Raw genomic sequence first — 19,728 nt, 5'->3', positions numbered from 1 at the left:
AGTAGCTAAGCACCCGCCTTTATTTTTTTGTTTAACCCACCAAATGGTTGATCGTATGAGGAAAGTACCATGTTATTTCCATTTCGAAGATAAGAAAGATAATTGGGAAGGTGGTGATTCAGAGGCTGGTAGCTTTGTCGCTTCCATATATCGCACAAGTGGCTTTAAGAACTGGACAAAGAAAAAATCATTTCTGGATCAGAGATGCATGTGAGGGTTTTTGAAGCCTGTCATGGATTTCAACACAAAGGATTCAACAAAAAGACCATCTAAGGCACCGGGGACCATTGGGCAGAAGAATAAATGTGAAAAGAAAATTCCAGATCTAGTACTTGCAGGATGAAGCAAGAGTTGAGGCTGAGGTCAGACCATAGAGAGCCTTGAATGCTATTCCAGGAAGTCTGCAACTCCCAAACTGTGTTTCCTGGAGTTGTTTCTGCAGGATGTTAGCATGAGTTAAACATAGCATTGTGTGATCACCTGGGATTGGAAAAAACTGAATTAAAAGAAACTGTGGTATGTATACACAATGGAATATTATTCAACCATAAAGAAGAATGAAATGATGGCATGGAGTTGGAGACTATCATGCTAAGTGAAATAAGCCAATCCCAAAAAACCAGACCAAATTTTTTATCTGATAAGTGGATGATGATATATAATGAGGGGGGAGGCAAGAATGGAGGAAGGATAGATTGTACAGAGGAAAATGAGGGGTGCATAGGGGCAGGAGGAAAGAACGAGAACAAGACAAATATCATTACCCTATGTACATGTATGATTATACAAACGGTGTGACTCTACATCATGGACAACCAGAGAAACAAAAGTTGTATCCCATTTGTGTACAATGAATCAAAATAAAAAAATAAAGGAGCTCGGGAGATAGCTCAGTTGGTAGAGTGCTCGCCTTGCAAGCACAAGGCCCTGGGTTCAATCCCCAGCACCACAAAATAAATAAATAAATAATTAATTAATTAAAAAATAAATAAATAAAAATGAAAAAAAGAGGTTCAGTAGCATCTTTACTGTAGGATCCCTCAAGACTGAGAATAGGCTAATATACATTATTAACGTCTAAGAAGGGATCAAATTCATAGCATTTCCCAGATTTAATTAATCAAAGATAACCATTTTCTTTCTTTCTTTTTTTTTTTTTTTTTTTTAGGTGTGAGGCGGTAGGGGTTGAACCCAGAGGTGCTTAATCACTGAGCTACCTCCTCAACTCTTTTTATGTTTTATTTAGAGACAGGCTCTTGCTGACTTGCTGAGGCTGGCTTTGAACTCGCAACCCTCCTGCCTCAGCCTCCTGAGCCACTGGGATCACAGGCGTGCACCACCATGCCCAACAAGCATAGTTTTTAAAAATCAGATAAAATAAGAATGGCAAGATATTGGTAAGGTGGATGAGTTATATGATTTTCTGACCCATCGCCAGAACAGCATGGCCTAGGAAAAGAGAATATTTGGCTAAGGACAATTCTCAGAAAGGGACTCCAGTAACCAGGACATCAAGCACTCAGCCTGGTGGAGGGAGACAAGGCGAACTTCAGGGCCGAGAGGGTAAGTGAGCAATGCCCCAGGCACCAAACATCTCTGCACCATTAAACATTTACAACGATGGCATGCTATCCCGTGTCCTGTGCAACTGATGATTGCTTGTGTGCTGTTTTGTTGGCTATTCTAAAAGGATGGTATATTTGCATAAAGAGAGCATGTGTTGACAAGAAATAGATCGATGGCTTGAAATTCATCTTGCAAGTGGTTTTCATTGAAAGAGCAGGAAACTAATGTCCTTTTAAAACTTTATTAAAATCATCTGGCTATCCTCAACCTAATGAAAGCACAGTCCGTGGCTGCTGAACATCCTGTAGCTTTAGATACGGAGCAGAAGGAGACTTCAGTCAGAGCCTCTATTGGAAATGGTGGGGAAAGAGATGGTATTGGCCTAAGGAAATAGGTCTCTCGTGGAGTAGGTTCACATAGAGCATTCCTGCTCCATTCCCAGGCAGGGTGACTTTGGGTGTCTTGGCATCTGTCCCACTGATGCACATCAGTGCCATCTTGCTGGAGCTCGTGCCTCCTCTTGTCCCCTCTAAGACATTTTCCCTCTCCACTCACGAAAGGTCAACTATGAAGTCAACCTTGACAAAGAGCTGCATAATAATCCCAGCTTCAGAATCATTTCTAGTATTTATTTCTTCCAAATATAAGTATTCAGTCCCACTGCCGTTGTAATTAGATGCTACTCAACCTAGCTGCTTTAATGATGAATTATAAATGGAAGTTCTGGCAGCCATATTTAATAAGATCATTCGGGTGGCCAGGTCTCTTTCTAGGGCATTGTGATCATTTTTACCAACTTCTAGCCAAAAAAAAAAAAGTTCAAATTATCTGCACCCTATTATTGAGTTACTTTGGAAAAACGCCACCATTGTTCATTAAGTTCCTGAATGTATGTAAATTTGCACACATGCCCCCCCCCCATCCAATCCCACATGTAACCTTAATTGCATTTGATTTCAGAGCTTTGAAATGCAAAGGAAAACACTGTAGGGTAAAAGTCCTTTGCATCAGGGAACAAGGAGGAAGTCTTGAATGGCATTATTCTGGCCAACATACACAAACTTAGCATTCCTTTTTCACCTATGGACATGCACATGAAAGATGAATATTTTGCCTGTGAAAAATGAATGTCTCAGAGCTCCCGGAACTGTTGTTTCTTGTGAAATGGAGTATGCACAGTGTCTTTTCCAAAATGCGACCTTTGGGTGAGTAGATTTCTTCTCCTCTCTTGCCGGGTGCTACTGGTTAGAAAGGCCCCCTGAAGGATCGTTAAGCAAATGAGCAAATAGGTCTAAAAAAGAAGGAGCCCTCTTCACAGGAGTATGGAGATGGATGGAGCCAGTGAGTGAGACCAATTTTCGTCTTTGTGTGAAACAAATAAAATGTCTCTTCTATTTTCCCTTATTGAACTTTGAAATCCAGAAAGGTTCATTGCTCTCTTCTTGGCTAATAGATTGAGTTTTAAACAAAGAAGTCTCATTTGAAAGGAACAAATAAAAAGATCTCAGTAACAGGATGGAGCTGGCTTGGAAGCTTGGTGAGTTATCAGATTTAGGTTGTGTCTAGAGCAGAGACTAAGATAACCAAACCTCCTGGAGCCTTGCATCAATTTAATTTTGATAAATGACCAGTATGGTAAATATTATTTACATTACTACACACGTCGGATCTGCTCTATTCATGTTTGAACGACCCACGGAGTCTGCTGTGAAACAAATTCTCAAATAATCCCTGTGGGCCGACTCTGCCGGCTGTTAATTCACAAATAGGAGGATAATTAGTAATGAGGGCACTTTGCTTTTGAACCAAAAACAAAAACATGAGCAAATCACTTAGTAATCTAGAATTATAGCAAATCTTGAATCAAAGGACGTCAAAACTATATTCCCAAGGATCTACATAGGTGGTAGTATTACTTTCTAAAATTTGCTCTGCCTTTAAGATTTTATATATATATATATATATATATATATATATATATATATACACACACACACATATATATGAAAATAAAAGTATATATACAAAATATATTTTTAAATATTTTAAAATTATGATTACACATATTTTAAAGTATATATACAAAATATATTTTAAAATATTTTTAAAATTATATATCATTTTATATATATAATTAAACAAAATGTCAATATATGTCATTTAAAAAAATGTCAGAGTTTCCAAGGAAAAATGATTCCAAGTATAGCCCTGTCCCTTGAATCATTTTTATTTATCTGCAATTTTGTGCATCCTGTTATTGGTTCACTTATACCACAAGCCTTTATAAGGTACTTAATATGTGTCAGTGATTGAGGCAGGAATCAGCAGACATTTTACAACATGGGCCAGATGACAAGAAGTTTAGGTTTTGAGGGCTTCAAGGTCTCTGACACAAGTCCTCAGCTCTGATGTTGAAGTACAGGAGCAGCCCCTGATGATAAATAGCAAAAGGTTCCGGCTGTGTTCCAATAAAACTTTATTCACAAATCAAATAGTGAGATCTGACCAAAAACCCTAGGCTGTGAGGCTAAAGAGACAAAATAATAAGAGTCACATTCAACATATACTACCATTGGAAAAGGCAGAGAATACATAGCCAAGAAACATACATAATTTCAGAGTGTTACGGTTTGGATGTGAGGTGTCCCCCAAAAGCTCAATGCAGGAAGGTTCAGAGGAGAAATGGCTGGGTTGTGAGAACCTTAACCCAGTCAGTGAATGAATCCCTGATGGGATTAACTGAGTGGTGACTAGAGGCAGGTGGGTGTGGCTGGAGGAGGTGGGCACTGGGGGCGTGGCATTGGGGGCGTGGCTTGGGGGTGTGGCTTTGGGGGCGTGGCTTTGGGTATATATCTGTATCTGGAGAGTGGAGTCTCTCTCTGCTTCCTGATCACCATGTGAGCTGCTTCCCTCCACCACACTCTTCCTCCAAGATGTTCAGTCTCACCTCCAGCCCCGAGGAATGGAGCCAGCTGTCTATGGACTGAGACCTCTGAAATTATGAGCCCCCAAATAAACTTTTCCTCCTCTACAATTGCTCTCGTCAAATCTTTTAGTCACAGCAATGAGAAAGCTGACTAAAACAGAGAGTAACAAGTACAATGAAGAAAACATATATTTCATATTAAAGTTATAATGGAACTACAGTTCAGTGAGATGCTTACTCAGTTAATATTACTTTGTGGTTTTTTTTCTAGGCAGCTGCTAAATTTCACGTTTACTGTTGTCCCTGGCCTCCTAATATCCTGCCCACTTGATCTGTAGTGTTTTATTTCATATTCTAACTCACAACTCACTCATCTAATAATAAACTCTTTCTGAATTCTTTGTTTCTACTTTGAATAGAGAAGCCCAGAAATTCTAGGTCAGGAGAAAGTGAGGAAAGGTGGGTGTGAAAGATGTTCGCCCCGTGCTAAGAATCTGATTGTTTGTGAGTTTCTGGTTTTCTGCAGTTTCAGGGGGATCCTGAAAATCAGACTCCAGAAGGTCTAGAAGTTCTGAATGAGGAGGGCAGACACATGTGACCTCATGCTTCCCCTTCAGGGTTTGGATACCACTTACCTGACACTTAGTGTGGTAAGAACAGTCTCTCAGAAGCCCAGATGCTCATCTTTAAACCCAAGAAGCACTAATTGAGCGCCAAGTGGTTACCAAGCAGAGTGAGCCGTGCTTTGCTATGGAAGGATATACTGACGAATAAGACACAATCCCTTGTGTCTCGTTGGAGACAGAGGCACCTGCAGAATCGGACGGATCTGAGGCAGATGGTCCAGGGAGTGAATGTGTGGGGGGTCGACCTTTCCTCCACTCTGCACAACATTCAGCATTGCGAGAGGACTTTCCATCTCCATCCCGGGAGGGGACACGATAGGAACATTGCTTTGCTTCTCTTTGGGGAGAGGAGTAACCTCTTGGTGCAGGGTTTGGAGATGCATGTGGAGCACTGTTGCGGCGGTAATTTATCAGAGGTGGACTGGAACTGAACTACTTCCATTTTCTTTATCTGGGCTACTTCCTTGCATGTTTGCTTGCTCACTAGTTTATAGAGGAAAAGAGGCTTTGCTTACTTTTAGTTTTAGAGGAAGAGAGGCTTTGAGAGGAAGAGAGACTTTGCTGAATTTCAGAGGAAGAGAGACTTTGCTTAATTTTAGAAGTGCTACTCTTTCAGAGAGGCTATGCTTATCAAGGTCAGCTGCTTCTTCTTAGAGGTGCGTCCTGCATCCTGCGTCCTAAAGGTGTGGCTTAGTCCTGAGTTCTGCGAACTGCAGTCTCCACGTTCTGCGATCTATCAAAGGTGCTGCTTCTCCGTGCTTATCCGGTTATCCGTGGTGCTTCCTATAGGTGTGTCTTATATACCTAAGGCAGCCAATCAGCTTAGGATCAGCACAATTGAAGCACACCCCTTGGTACAATCAAGAAAGAATGAGGAATATCTGTTGACCACTAGCACAAAGGAGACACCAACTAATCAGGCAAAAGTAGATCATGCTGTGTTAACACTAACTATGCGCCACCTCTTGGCTCAATGCCAGCCACCATCCTAGGGTTACCCAAACATGTCTCTGCAGAACACAGTGCTTTCTAGATTTTTTTTTTTTTTTTTTCCGGACAATACCAATGGCAAACATGTATTGGAGTTTCTCTGGTTCAGACACCAACAGTTTTGCTGACCCAGTCCTCGCGCCTGTCCTATCAGGGGGTACCATCATCATGCCCATGTCACCCAGGAGAAGACCGAGTCACAGAAATACAGACAGGTGTTGTTGCTTGGCCGTGGAAGGACACACCAGGACACCTCACGCAGCCCTGTGCCGGGTTTGTGTCTCAGCTCTGCTGCTCTGGGTCTCACGTGAAGAGGGAGAATGTTCCGCTCAGTTCTACCATAATGGAGTGCAGCTGGTTAGGGCCGGGGGCAGGCCTTGCTCAGACCCTGTCTGTCCTGGATGGAGGCAAGAGAGGAACAGAGCTGTGCAGAAATACAGCACCCTCAGTGATGTGTGCCCATCACTAGATTTGGCATCTGTGGAAGGAAAACAAATCCATTTTTTGTTTGTTTGTTTTTGGTACCAGGGATTGAACCCAGGAGTGCTTAGCCACTGAGCCACATCCCCAGCCCCATTTTATTTTTTATTTAGAGACAGAGTCTCACTGAGTTGTTTAGAGCCTCACTAAGTGGCTGAGGCTGGCTTTGAACTCGCGATCCTCCTGCCTCAGCCTCCGGAGTCGCTGGGATTACAGATGTGCACCACCACACCAGGCATGTTCTTACATTGTTCTTACATTCTGCCATTCCATGTTCTTACATTCTGCCATTCAGTACATTCAGTAATAAAGCTAATATTTTCATCTCACTTGATTTGGCTCCTGTATCCATTTTCTCAAATGTTAGTAGCCAGCACTGAGAAAAAAGGATGTGACTAGTTCTCATCCTAAGTCCCAAACATAGTTATGAATAAGTACAGTAGAAGCCAGGCACGGTGGTACATGCCTGTAAATCCCCGCAGCTCAGGAGGCTGAGGCAGGAGGATCGCAAGTTCAAAGCCAGCCTCAGCAACTTAGTGAGGCCCTAAGCAACTCGGTGAGACCCTGTCTGTAAATAAGATATAAAAAGGGCTGGAGATGTGGCTCAGTGGTTAAGAGCTTTGATCCCCAGTACCTGCACTCCTCCAAAAATAAAAGCAGTAGTCAAAAGTACCTAACAATAATCATGACCTAGCAGACATCGTGTGAAGTATTTTGAATGTACTGTCTCTCTTATATCATTGAGGTAGGTACTACATGTTATAGACAAGGAAAGAGGGAATAAATTTGAGGTTGTCAAGTAGGCTTTTTATATATAAAAGAGCAATGACTATTTTATTGGCTACATGACATATTAATGGGCAAACCTCACACTGGATTGCAACGGTCTTTGATGTTGACATCAAATAATTCTACCTTTCATAGTCACCCGCAAGAGTAGATAATTAATATTATCTGAGAGCACTTAAAGATCAAAATAACTCAGAGGGACTGCTGGGCAAATAGCAGAGTGAGATTAGGTCAAGGCATTCCATGTGAAACGCCCTTTGATCTGCCCACCTATCTCTAACCTCTTTGGCATTGCTGCACCGTAAACTATCACCATCTCTCAGAGAGCCCCATCTTGTCCGCCATATGCATTCTGGTCCCCAACAATGCATATAGTGTAACCCTGCTACAGGTCAAGACATTGCGACAGGATGACCCATGTCTCCCCGGCCCTTTTTTTAGGATGAGGAATCAAATTCTCAACACACTTTCCAAAGCCCTGAGACATCTGACCCCCGACTGTTCTTACAGGCCCATCTCCTGCCTCTCCCACTTCTGCACCCCAACAACCAGGCTCTGCTCTAACTCTTAGCTATCCTGCACTCCTTCCTGACCGGCTGATGGCTCTCTTCCTGAAACTTCCTCTGCTATCCTGGTTGTCACTTGAAAATGGACTTTGTCTTCAGCTTGAGCCTGAATGGTGCTGCGTCAGAATTTCTTCTCTGTCACCCCAGAAGAGTAGGTTCCCCTGTTAGAGGTCCAGACACTGTACTGTCCCAGTGCTTTGTAGCACGTATCTCCATCAGTATTTTAGTGGGTTTCTGTAATTACCTATCTATTCCTCCTCCTCAGCTGGGTGCAGTGGCACATGCCTGTCATCCCAGCAGCTTAGGAGGCTGAGGCAGGAGGATCGCAAGTTCAAAGCCAGCCTCAGCAACTTAGCAAAAACCTTATCTCTGAGTAAAATGCAAAAAAGGGCTGGGGATATGGCTCAGTGGTTAAGCACCCCTGGGTTCAATCCCCTGTACATAAAAAAAAAAAAAAGTCTTCCTCTTCCTCCTCCTGCTCTTCTTTCTTCCCTCTCCTCCTTCTTCATCTGACTTCATTTAAAATAAAGGTCCACGAGAACAAGAACTATGTCTCGCTTATTGTTCTAGTCTCTGGGCCTAACAAGGCCTAGGAGATGCTCACCCTGCAAATGTTGAGTGAGAGTCAGTGAACAGGGTTGGGTAGGATGTGCACTGCCCAATTCCAGAGACACCATCCACGTGGGCAGTAGTATGAATGGTGCTGACTGCAGATGCATAACACATAACCTTGCATTGAGTGAAAGGATGAACCAATGAATAGAGAGTGAAGGAAACAATTGGTCACTGAATTGCCTCATCAGGGCAAACCACATTTGATAACCAGTGTATATTAAAATTCCAAAACCCCACATGAGTGTGTGTCATATGTGAGTGTTCAGACATGTCACACAGAGGCAATTATTTTGGCATTTGATGTGTTCCAAATTTGATCTCTCTGGCTTTCATTTGAATTCCACAGTACTTTTGTATAATCTTGAACTTGGTCCACAACCTTCCAGGTGCCAGTATAAAATTCTGCTTTGGAAAACTTGGAATGGAACCACCATTTGACCAAGTGATCCCACTCCTTAGCTTATACGCAAGGGACTTGAATCTGTATACTACAGTGGACACAGCCACAGCAATATTTATAGCAGCTCAATTCACAATAGCTGAACTATGAAACCAACCTAGGTGCCCTTCAAAAGATGAATGGATAAAGAAGTTGTGATTTATATGTACAATGGAATATTACTCAGTCATAAAGAAGAATGAAATTATAGCACTTGCCGGTAAATGGATGGAACTGGAGACGATCATGCTAAATGAAATAAGCCAGTCCCAAAGAACAAAGGCCAAATGTTCTCTCTGATATGCAGGTGCTAACCCATAACAAGGGAGGATTACGAGGGGAAGTGTCCAAGTTTACTGGATTAGACAAAGGAGAATGAAGGGAAGGGAGGTGTTGGGAACAGGAAAGACAGTGGAATGAATGGACGTCACTTTCCTACATTCATATATGAACACACGACCAGTGAGACTCCACACCATGTCAACCACAAGAATGGGGTCCTAATTAGAATAAGTTATACTCCATGTGAATACAATATGTCAAAATATACTCTACTGTTTCCTATATCTAAAAAGAACAAATGAAAAAAGAAATTGAGCCATGATTCTTACTGATACCATTAATTAATAAATGTATAAAGGAATCAGCTTTACGATTAAAATGAGTATTTCAGTTGTATGAGCTGGACGTTCTTAGTCGTAGGATAGGGGCACACCTGTAATCCCAGCAGCTCAGGAGGCTGAGACAGGAGGATGGTGAGTTCAAAGCCAGTCTCAGCAAAAGCAAGGTGCTAAGCAGTTCAGGGAGACCCTGTCTCTAAATAAAATACAAAATAAGGCTGGGGGTGTGGCTCAGTGGTTGAGTGCCCCTGAGTTCAATCCCTGGTGCTCTCCCACCAAAAAGTCTCACCATATCATCCCCAGGATCGCTACTATCCATTCACCTTGTAGGTTGCATTTCCTGATTCTCCCAAAATGGCTATACGCTTCCCAAGGACAAGACCCTTGCCTTGAATCTTGTACCTCACTCACACACATTCCACAGTGCCTGAGGGTCTGCAGGTCTTGATATTCAGGGAACAGCTCAATGATATTATTAAACATAATGACTTAATGAAACCAGACTTCAAATTCCACTTTGCTCCAAAACATTGATTTTTTGAATTATGAACAGACCATGGACTAGAGTGAGTCTGTCCTCTAAACTCAACCCATGATGCGGTAGATACCATGTGATACCACCCAGAAGCCCCTGCACAGATGTAGGACTTGCCCCCCTGGTCCCCTGCTGGGAATACTGCCAGAAGCCAACCATGCTGCCAACCTTTTAGAAAGAAAGACTCTGCTGAAGAGTGCTCTCGCCTATCCAGGGACAGTCCTGGTCACTAACTGGTCAACACCAGTGTCTAAAGCTCTGGACCCCTCTCTCCAACTCAGGATGATGCCACGGGGTCAGATCAGCTCCAGAACATTCCGGTGAGGTCAGCGGAACCCTTTTATGGAGTCTGCAGCCTCGCCCAGCTTCTCTCCCTCTGCATCCAGCTCACAGCCTGGGCCCCTGCACACTGCCTAATAGCCCCCTGCATATTAATATTTGTCCACAAGTCTGCTTCCTTTGGAGTATAACCTACTACCCATGCTTGTGCTTTTACAGGATTTAACACAAAGGAATTGATTCAAGGAATTTGTTTCCCATTAGAACAATCTAAAAGCTACTGGTTTGTTTGTTTGTTTGTTTGTTTTTTGGTGCCAAGTACCGAACCCAGGAGTGCTTAACCACTGAGCCACATCCCCAGCCCTTTTTATATTTTATTTAGAGACTGAGTTGTTAGGGCCTCGCTGAGTTGCTGAGGCTGACTTTGAACTCACAATCCTCCAGCCTCAGCCTCCCAAGCTGCTGAGATTACAGGCATTTGCCACCAGACCCAGCTAGAATCATTAATTTTTTAAACTTTTTATTGGTGCATTCTAATTATACATAATAGAGCAGTATCAGCTGTCACAGACTCGTGCATGGACACAAGATAATGTGGTCGCTGTCATTCCCCAACACCTCCCCTTTACTACTTCTCATCCCACCCCCTGATAGCCTTCCTCTTCTTCACTGGCCTCCCTTCATTATCACGAGATCTCCGCTTCTCTAAGCCCTGCCCCTTGCCCCACACTGTACATAAGAGAAAAAACCGGCAACCCCTGACTTTCTGAGTCTGGCTTCTTTGGTTTCACATAAAGATCTCAAGTTCCACCCATTTCCTACAAATGACATAAATTCTTTCTTCTTTAAGCATCATTATATTTAATAACCCATGATAATAATTGATGATGCTCTTGAACAAGAGTCAGCAGACTGCAGGCCAGGGGAGAAACACAGGCCACCTTGGGCTAACCCCACTGCGTCTCTTCATTTACAGAAGCTCTCCGGCTGCCTGCATGTCCCCGCGGCAGGGTCCAGCGGTGGTGACAGTGGCCCAGAGAGCCGAAGGCACTTACAGGTAGCCCTTCACAAAAAATTTTGCTGATTCCTACTCTGTAGTAACATTTAGTGATCCCAATAGAGTATTCAATGAAATAAAAATTCACACTGAAAGAAGATCACATTTTACCTGTAGGTGCAACAAAGCGAATCTTATCCCTGGGCTTTGAGTGTACAGATGGATTTTCAGCTTTTTTGCTTTTATGTATTTTCCACCAGAAATGGACACAGCTTTTGTGATACGAAAACAAACAAATGTCAAGTGTATGGAACAGGAATGTCACTCTTTTGATTTTTGCCAGGTTCATTGAATTTTGTCTTCCCTGAGGTTCCGTCATTAAGCAGCTGTGCGCATCCACGTCATTAAGCAGCTGTGCGCATCCACAGCAGCACCGAATGGGTGCATAGAGAAAGATTTGTCTCCTAACCCCTTCCCACGTCTAAGGAAAACATGGAAATGGTGCAGTGGAGAGAGGCTGATCTGGCTGCTGGGTTGAGCTTCCACTGGGCCATTGGCAGTGGTTTTGGTTTGTTTTTGTTTTGTTTTTTTTTTTTTTGCGGTGCTGGGGTTTGAACCCAGGGCCTTGTGCTTGCAAGGCAAGCACTCTACCAACTGAGCTATCTCCCCAGCCCTGGTTTGTTTTTTTTAAATCACAACAGGAACTCCCGTTTGCCTTATGACATCTACTCTATTTGATTCAGCCTCTGGTCTGCAATGCTTTTTAAATTCCCCGGTCCATTTAGAAAAACAGCCGACTTCTAGATGATCAAAATCACAGAGTGGTCATTCTAATAATCTAGCTAACCGTTTCGGAGCAATCGATGAACAGCAAGGTCCCTCAACAGTCTTGTGAGAGAGATTCCCTCACCCCAGTTTCCACCTGAAGAAACATTTCCCCAGAAAGCGGTGACTCACACCTGTCATCCCAGCAGCTTGGGAGGCTGAGGCAGGAGGATTGCCAGTTCAAAGCCAGCCTCAGCAACTTAGCGAGGCCCTAAACAACTTAGTGAGATCCTGTCTTTAAATACAATATAAAAAAGGGCTGGGGATGTGGCTCAGTGGTTAAGCCCCCTGGGTTCAATTCCTGGACCACACATACAAAAAAGGAACGTTCCATGTAAATTGTGAGTAGGTGGCCAAAGGACCACCAACTAAGGCAGAAGTCAAGTCACCTCTCTGACTCCAGAGTTCTGAGTTCTCACTCACCAAGCTGCACCGCCTCCAGACCATTTGCATGTTCCAAACAGGAATATGTCCCCAGCGCCCGTCCCAAAGGGAACACATAGTTGGCACTCTAGAAATATTTGTGGAATGATCAAAAAGACTATGCTCTTTAACCCATTAAATCAGGAGTGGTACAGGGTAGGGCAGTAGCAGCATTGGAAGTACTGAGAGGGTGTGATTGCCACATGTCAAGCCGTCCTGGGAAGATACTTTCAGAGTTGAAATAAAATACCACCAGACTAGGTCTATGTGATACCAAAGCACTTCTTATTTTAAACAACAATTTCAAAAAACTTTTGGGCATAAACATGTTCTAAGTTCAAACTGACTTCTTTAGTCCAATAAAAATTAAGTTTTGAGCTGGGCGAGGTGGTGCACGCCTGTTATCCCAGTGGCTCGGGAGGCTGAGGCAGGAGGATCACAAGTTCAAAGCCAGCCTCAGCAACTGTGAGGCCCTAAGCAATTCAGTGAGACCCTGTCTCTAAATAAAATATAAAAAGGGTTGGGGATGTGGCTCAGTGGTTGAGTGCCCCTGGGTTCAATCCCCAGTACCCTCCCTCCCAAAATTAGTTTTGTATGTAAGTCATATTTGCTGATTTGCTGACATTATTAATGTCACATGGAAAAACATCAGGATATGACTTATATCCCCACTGTCTTCCACTCTCTTGGACATTCTGGAGTAACAAGTCTTTGCCCACTGAAAACCTGGATTCTTGTTTAAACACTATTGTAAATAGTTTATTTATTGTAAATAGTAGGTACAATTTATGATTTAGCATGGCAAAATAGTAACAAACTATTTGAATTAAAGTACTACTGTATTTCTGACTTGCAATCATGGAACTGGTGTAGATGATGGAAAATGTGTATATGAATAATCAATCCTCTTCTCGTACTAAATGGAAGCAGAATAGGTCTTGACATTTTCAATTAATATTAGTACATTAAGTGACAAGTCAATTATTGCCAAATTGTTCTATCTTGTAAGTATGGATTGAATTCATTTTGTATCCCTCCATTCTGCCCTAATACAAAGAGAAAATAAACCTTAGCTCTATAATTGAAATTTAGATGTTGCAATCTCATCTCACCTGTTAGAATAGCTATTATCAAAAAAGACAAATATAATAATAAGTGCTGTTGAGGATGTAGAGAATAGTCTTGGTTCACTGGTAATGCGTTAGCACAGCCACTATGGAAAACAACATAGAGATTCCTCAAAACAAAGCAAAACAAGACAGACAAACAAAAAACCCCACTAAAACTACCATATGGTCAGAATCCTGGGTACATATCAAAAGGAAATGAAACCATTATATCAAAGAGATACCTACCCATCCACGTTACTGTATCTCTAAAAATAGCCAAGATACAGAATCAACTAAGCTATCTATGGACAGATGAATAAATGAAGAAAATGTGGCAATATTCACAGTGGAATATTATATAGCCATAGAAAAGAATAAAACCCTGTCATTTGCGGCAGCAGGGATAAAACTAGAGGACTCTGTGTTAAGTAAAATAAGTCAGGCACAGGAATACAAATACCTGCATATTCTCAAGCATGGGTGGAAACCAAAAACGTTGATGTCATAGAAGAAAAGACTAGACTCAAGGTTACCGGCAGAGGGAGAGAGGCAGAGGGAATATAGGTAACAGCTACCAATACATAGTTAAATAGGAGGAATGAGTGCTTGTGTTCTTTAGCACAAGGGGATAATTATGATCTACAACCATTTATGGCATATTGCAAAATAACTAGAAGAGTCTGAAGTTTCCTGAAGTTTCCCAGCACATATAAATGATGAATGTCTGAGGACGTGGAAATGCTAATTACCCTGATTTGATCCTTAGGTACTGTCGGCATGTATCCAATTATTGAGCTGTACTCCGTAAACAGGTATAATATTAAAAATAAAAACTTTATTTTATTTTTGGTACTGGGAACTGAACCCAGGGGTGCTTAACCACTGAGCCACATCCCCAGCGCTTTTTATATTTTATGTAGAGACAGGATCTCTCTGAGCTGCTTAGGGCCTCGCTAAGTTACTGAAGCTGGCTTTGAACTTGTGATCCTCCTGCCTCAGCCTCCTAAGCTGCTGTGAACAGATTTTATTTCTCCCTCATTTTACCCAGGTAGAAAATGCCAGGTGCCCTAAATGTAAGGTGCTTTGATATGTATCCAAAGTTAAAGTTAATAAAAAATAACAAACTGATCTGCTTTCATTACCAGAAAGCAGAGCTAGAACTGGATCCATGTGCACAGGGATGAACTTGTTAGCAGGGGAGGGGAGGGTTCAGAGTACTCACCATTTCCCTTGGAATTAATTTCACGAAGAAATAGAATCAGAATTGCAAAGTCATCAAAGACGATGGTTTTCCTTTATGACCCCTGGCGCCAGAACAAAGGGTCTATTTTGGTGGAGTTTTTTCTTTTTTTGGATTTCCAGAATAAAGGGAATAAAAATGTTTAGGTAATGTTTGGATGGATTGGAGACTGCACTTACATTAGTGATAGGTCAATTAATATCTGAACAGTTCAAAGCAGCAATTATTTTAATTTATAAATCACTTGAGAGGTAGGAAACTGCTATCCATTAATGTGGTTTTCACAAATAAGCGTGCGCTGGGTGATGTGTGTTTGTGCGTGCGGCTCTCTCCCCATGTCATTCTATCCCGCCCGAGTTCGCAGACCAGATCACATACCTCTGTGATTATGTATTTGTCTGCAGGGCCCTGCTGAACACATAAAGTATCGAATCTGCAATCTGACCCTTGGCTGAGACCGAGTTTCCACTCTGCTGAAAGGTACCACCATGCACAATACTGCTTCCAGAAAGGACCTTCTTAAGTTACACTCTAAGTGGCAGGGTCTGTGAGCTCAGACTCCCCCAGGGGGTTACAATGCCTCTTGGTAATCACGCACTAAGGGGAGAAGGGCCCAAGGGGTTTTTGGGCATGGTGGGCTTCTCAGATAATGTGACAACTGATGAAAAGTCTCCAAGTTTCCTTTAAAGCCATATAAAGCATCATTTCAAGTCACTGTATTTTATTTTTTAAATTTGTGAGTGACACCTAAGTACCAAGCACAGTGCTTGGCAGGAGGGGTCAAAAAGCGTACAAGATAAATGCAGGCTGCTGGGGTAGGCAATCCAGGCAGTTGGGAATTGCAGTATAGTCTGCCCATGATTGTCTTTTTAAGTTATTTACTTATAAAGTAAAGAGGTCTCTTGGGCTCACAGTTCTGATGGCTGGAAGGTCTGAACAGCATGCAGCAGCATTCTGGTGAGGGCCCCCCTGGCTGCATCACAACATGGTGGAAAAGTGGAAAGAGAACAGGCCGCGCGCAGGAGGGATAGCATGACAAGACAGGAAGCAAGAGATGGGGAGGGACCAGATTCACGTTTTCTTTTTTGGTGACAACCTACTCTTTTTTTGAATAACCCACTGGATCAGTCAACCTTAAGTTGCTTAAGTTCCAAAAATATCTTACACAAACAAATGAGAGGAGTTGATTTTGACTCATGGTTTCATTGATCATGGTTAGCCAACTCCACTGCTCTGGGTCCAAGTGAGGCAGAACATCATGGCGGAAGGGTGTGATGGAGGAAAGATGCGTAGCTCATAGCAGCCAGGAAGCAGAGAGCAGAGAGTGACAGACAGAGCCAAGTGATAGGGAGTTGTGGGGACGAGAGAGAAAAGGAGGGAGAAAATCCAGGGACAAGATATAATCCCCAAGGACACCCCCAAGTGACCTACTTCCTCCATGTACCTGAAGTTATCACCCAATAGACTAATAAAATTATTAATCCATCGAATTAATTAACCCACTGATAAGATTACAGCTTTCATAACCTAATCAATGCCTGGAAGCCCCACGGCTGAACCTTGCTGTATTAGGGATTATGCTTTTAAAACATGAGCTTTGGGGGCAACATTAAAGATCCAAACCATAGGGCTGGGAGAATAGCTCAGTCGGTAGAGAGCTTACCTTGCAAGCACAAGGCCCTGGGTTCGATCCCCAGCACTGAAAAAAAAAAAAGAAAAAAAAAAAACAGATCCAAACCATAGCACCCACTTTCCTGGGAACTAATTCATTCCTACCCATTCCTGTCGACCACCATTTATCCATTAATGGGAGTGGGGTGCCATGATGTAACCACCTTCCACTAGGCCCCTTGGGGGTTCCCCACTTCAAGGCATGCCATTCTTTTAGCACATGACTCTTTGGGAGACAAACCCTATCTGAACCACAGCACAGGGTCATTAGCTAAAGAAGGATGGGGATGGGCTGATGTCAGGTAGGAAATTGAAGAGAAGATCTGAAAGAGGCATTTTGGACATTGGGAAATTATACACTAGGGTTCAAAATGTCATTCATTTCATTGCAGAAAGGTTATCTGTCAAACGCAATGGTCGTAGTTTTGGAAAAGAGATGCAACCATATTCTTTCTAATGGCAATTAAGAAAAAGATACTGCCTAGAGAGCTCCAAGTCTATGATTAAAATATTATCAACAGAAAAAAGTGGCTGTACTTCTCCTCTACTAGAGTTGACGGATGCAATCCATGTTGCTAGTGATCCATTTGTTTTGCTACACGTTAAAAAGAGGATTTCCTATGTTGGTATAGGAATACATGACCAGTGAAATTTCACATCATGTGCAACCACAAGAATGAGATCCTAATTAGAATAAGTGATACTCCATGTATATATAATGTCAAAATATACTCTACTCTCATGTATATCTAAATAGAACAAATTTTTAAAAAGAAAAAAAAGAGTAATATTAGACTTTGTGTGTGTGTGAGTGAGAGAGAGAGAGAGAGAGAGAGAGAGAGAGAGAGAGAGAGAGAGAGAGATGCAGCTTGAAGTATATTACAACCTAGGAAGCTATGCCAATATCATAAGACTTAACCTATAATTCAATCATCTATATTGAATCAAAGGATGAATGGAAGACTTGCCAAAGATTCCACAGTGCCTAAGAGACAGGATGGTATGGAATCTCATTCTTATAGTATGGGTAAAATGTAAGATAATAGAGAAGCCCAGTTTGGATGAGGTGTGATGAGTGGGGAAGGTTCCAGAAGGTAGTGATCAGCTGTTTTAGTCAGCTTTTTCACCACTGTGATGAAAAGATCTGACCACAACAATCATAGAGGAAGAAAAGTTTATTTGGGGGCTCACAGTTTCAGAGGTCTCAGTCCATAGACAGCAGGTTCCATTCCTTGGGGCTCGAGGTGAGGCTGAGGATCATGAAGGATGAGTGTGGTGGAGGGAAGCAGCTCACATGGTGATCAGGAAGCAGAGAGAGACTCCACTCTCCAGATACAGATATATACCCCCAAGCCACGCCCCAAAGCCACGCCCCCAGTGCCCACCTCCTCCAGCCACACCCACCTACCTCCAGTCACCACTCAGTTAATCCCATCAGGGATTCATTCACTGATTGGGTTAAGGCTCTCACAACTCAGTCATTTCTCCTCCGAACCTTCCTGCATTGTCTCACACGTGAGCTTGTGGGGTACACTTCACCTCCAAACCATAACACCCATCTCAAAGCACAAAGATGAATAGGTGTTAGTTCGGTGAACTGAAGGGTGGCATGTGGGCGTGGAGGTGCAAGCAGAGGGACCAGCAGTGTGCCTAAGCCTAGAGGCAAGGGAAGACATGGTGACTGGCTGGAGCTTGGGGGAAAGGGCGGGAAGGCTGAGCAAGGAGCCAGGTTCCACGCAGGCAGAACAGGAAAGCATTTTCCAAGTCAAGGGAAAGAGTCAGACTCTACCTGGAGGGCACTGGCAGGAGATGGAAATGCTTTGAGCTGAGAGATCAGGAAGCCCTGGGGGTGAGGGAGGGGGTCAAGGCAGGAATAGTAGCCCAGGCTGATATCAGTACCAGAATGGGAAAGAAGGAGCCTATGGATGATGCTTAATGGAAATCAGAGAATTCATGAGACTTAAAATAACCTAGCAAACAAAAAATTATTTACTGATAACCCTGATATTCCTTCCCCTCTCAACTCAGAGAAATTCCATTGCCAAAAGAGGCAGTTTTATAACCCATGTTACGTCCTCAATTTTACCAATTAAAAATCTCAAGCATTTATTGAGCACCTACTACACGTCCAGCCCTGTTCTAGACATGGAGAAAACTAAGTCTGATGAGAGTCCATTTCTATTTTCAGAGAGCTCTCATCTTAGCAACGGAGAGTCACAGGACACCCAAGTGCCGTTGTTCAGACGGCAATCAGTGCTGTAATGAGGAGATATTACAAGGTCCCGGGAAAGTTCATGCCCATCGAAAAAGGAAGGACACTCTGAAGAGGTGACATTTCATCTGACACAGAACAAGAGGCGCCAGCCCCCAGATAATCAGAGGGCAGGGCATTTCCAGGCACAGCAAAGGCTTAAGGTGGGGCTGATCATCTTGGGGACCTTGGAAGGCATGTGGATATGATTCCGAGGGTGGTCCAGGTCTTGGAGTCAGACCTTTAATGATTAGATACTCTCCATCCCATTGTGCTGAAGGAACTAATATTTCTTGGATCTGTGACAGGTCTGGGTGCCTGAGGGTGGAAATGTTTTATTATGAGGCTTCCACTTTCCATCTGAAGCTGATAAACCTTTTGGTATCATGCACTTAATGGGGAGAACCATCCAGAAAGTCCACAAGATCGGTCTTTATGAAAGCAGTGATTTTTTTTTTTTTTTTTTTTTTTAATGCCCCAAATCCAGGCTGCTAGGTACAGAGCAAGAGTCCAGGTGACTTCTCAAAAGAAGACCGAAATGATGCTCCATAGGACGCCCGGCCCTCTGCCTTGCAGGGAACGTACCCTCCCCTAGTAGGGCTTTTGATATACTCTGGCCAACTGCCTCATCCATGATCAATGTGATCACAGGATCACAGAAGTGTCTGGTCACTGGAGTAATGGGGGAAGCATTCTCCACCGGGAGGTGTACCTTCCAAGGACCTCTTTGACATGGCCGGCCCTCCTTCTGCCCCCACTGGGAAGGGTGACAAGAACTCAC

At 43.0% G+C, this 19,728-nt stretch overlaps 1 protein-coding gene across 9 annotated transcripts in view; it reads right to left on the bottom strand.

Annotated features, from left to right (window-relative positions):
• LOC306646050 (uncharacterized protein) overlaps positions 1-19,728 on the bottom strand; it is a 242,773-nt gene that overhangs the window by 67,174 nt on the left and 155,871 nt on the right. Inside the window, exon 3 of one of the 9 annotated variants that reach the window (XR_013759800.1) lies at positions 6,168-6,586. The exons of the other annotated variants lie outside the window; for them this stretch is intronic. The gene's annotated coding sequence lies outside the window, so the exon portion shown is untranslated. Of the gene's footprint in view, positions 1-6,167; positions 6,587-19,728 lie in introns of those variants that run through there. 9 annotated transcript variants of the gene reach the window in all.

Source organism: Sciurus vulgaris (genome assembly GCF_902686455.1).
Source record: "Sciurus vulgaris genome assembly, chromosome: 16".
Classification (NCBI taxonomy): domain Eukaryota; kingdom Metazoa; phylum Chordata; class Mammalia; order Rodentia; family Sciuridae; genus Sciurus; species Sciurus vulgaris.
This window is presented reverse-complemented; position numbering and strand designations above follow the sequence as displayed.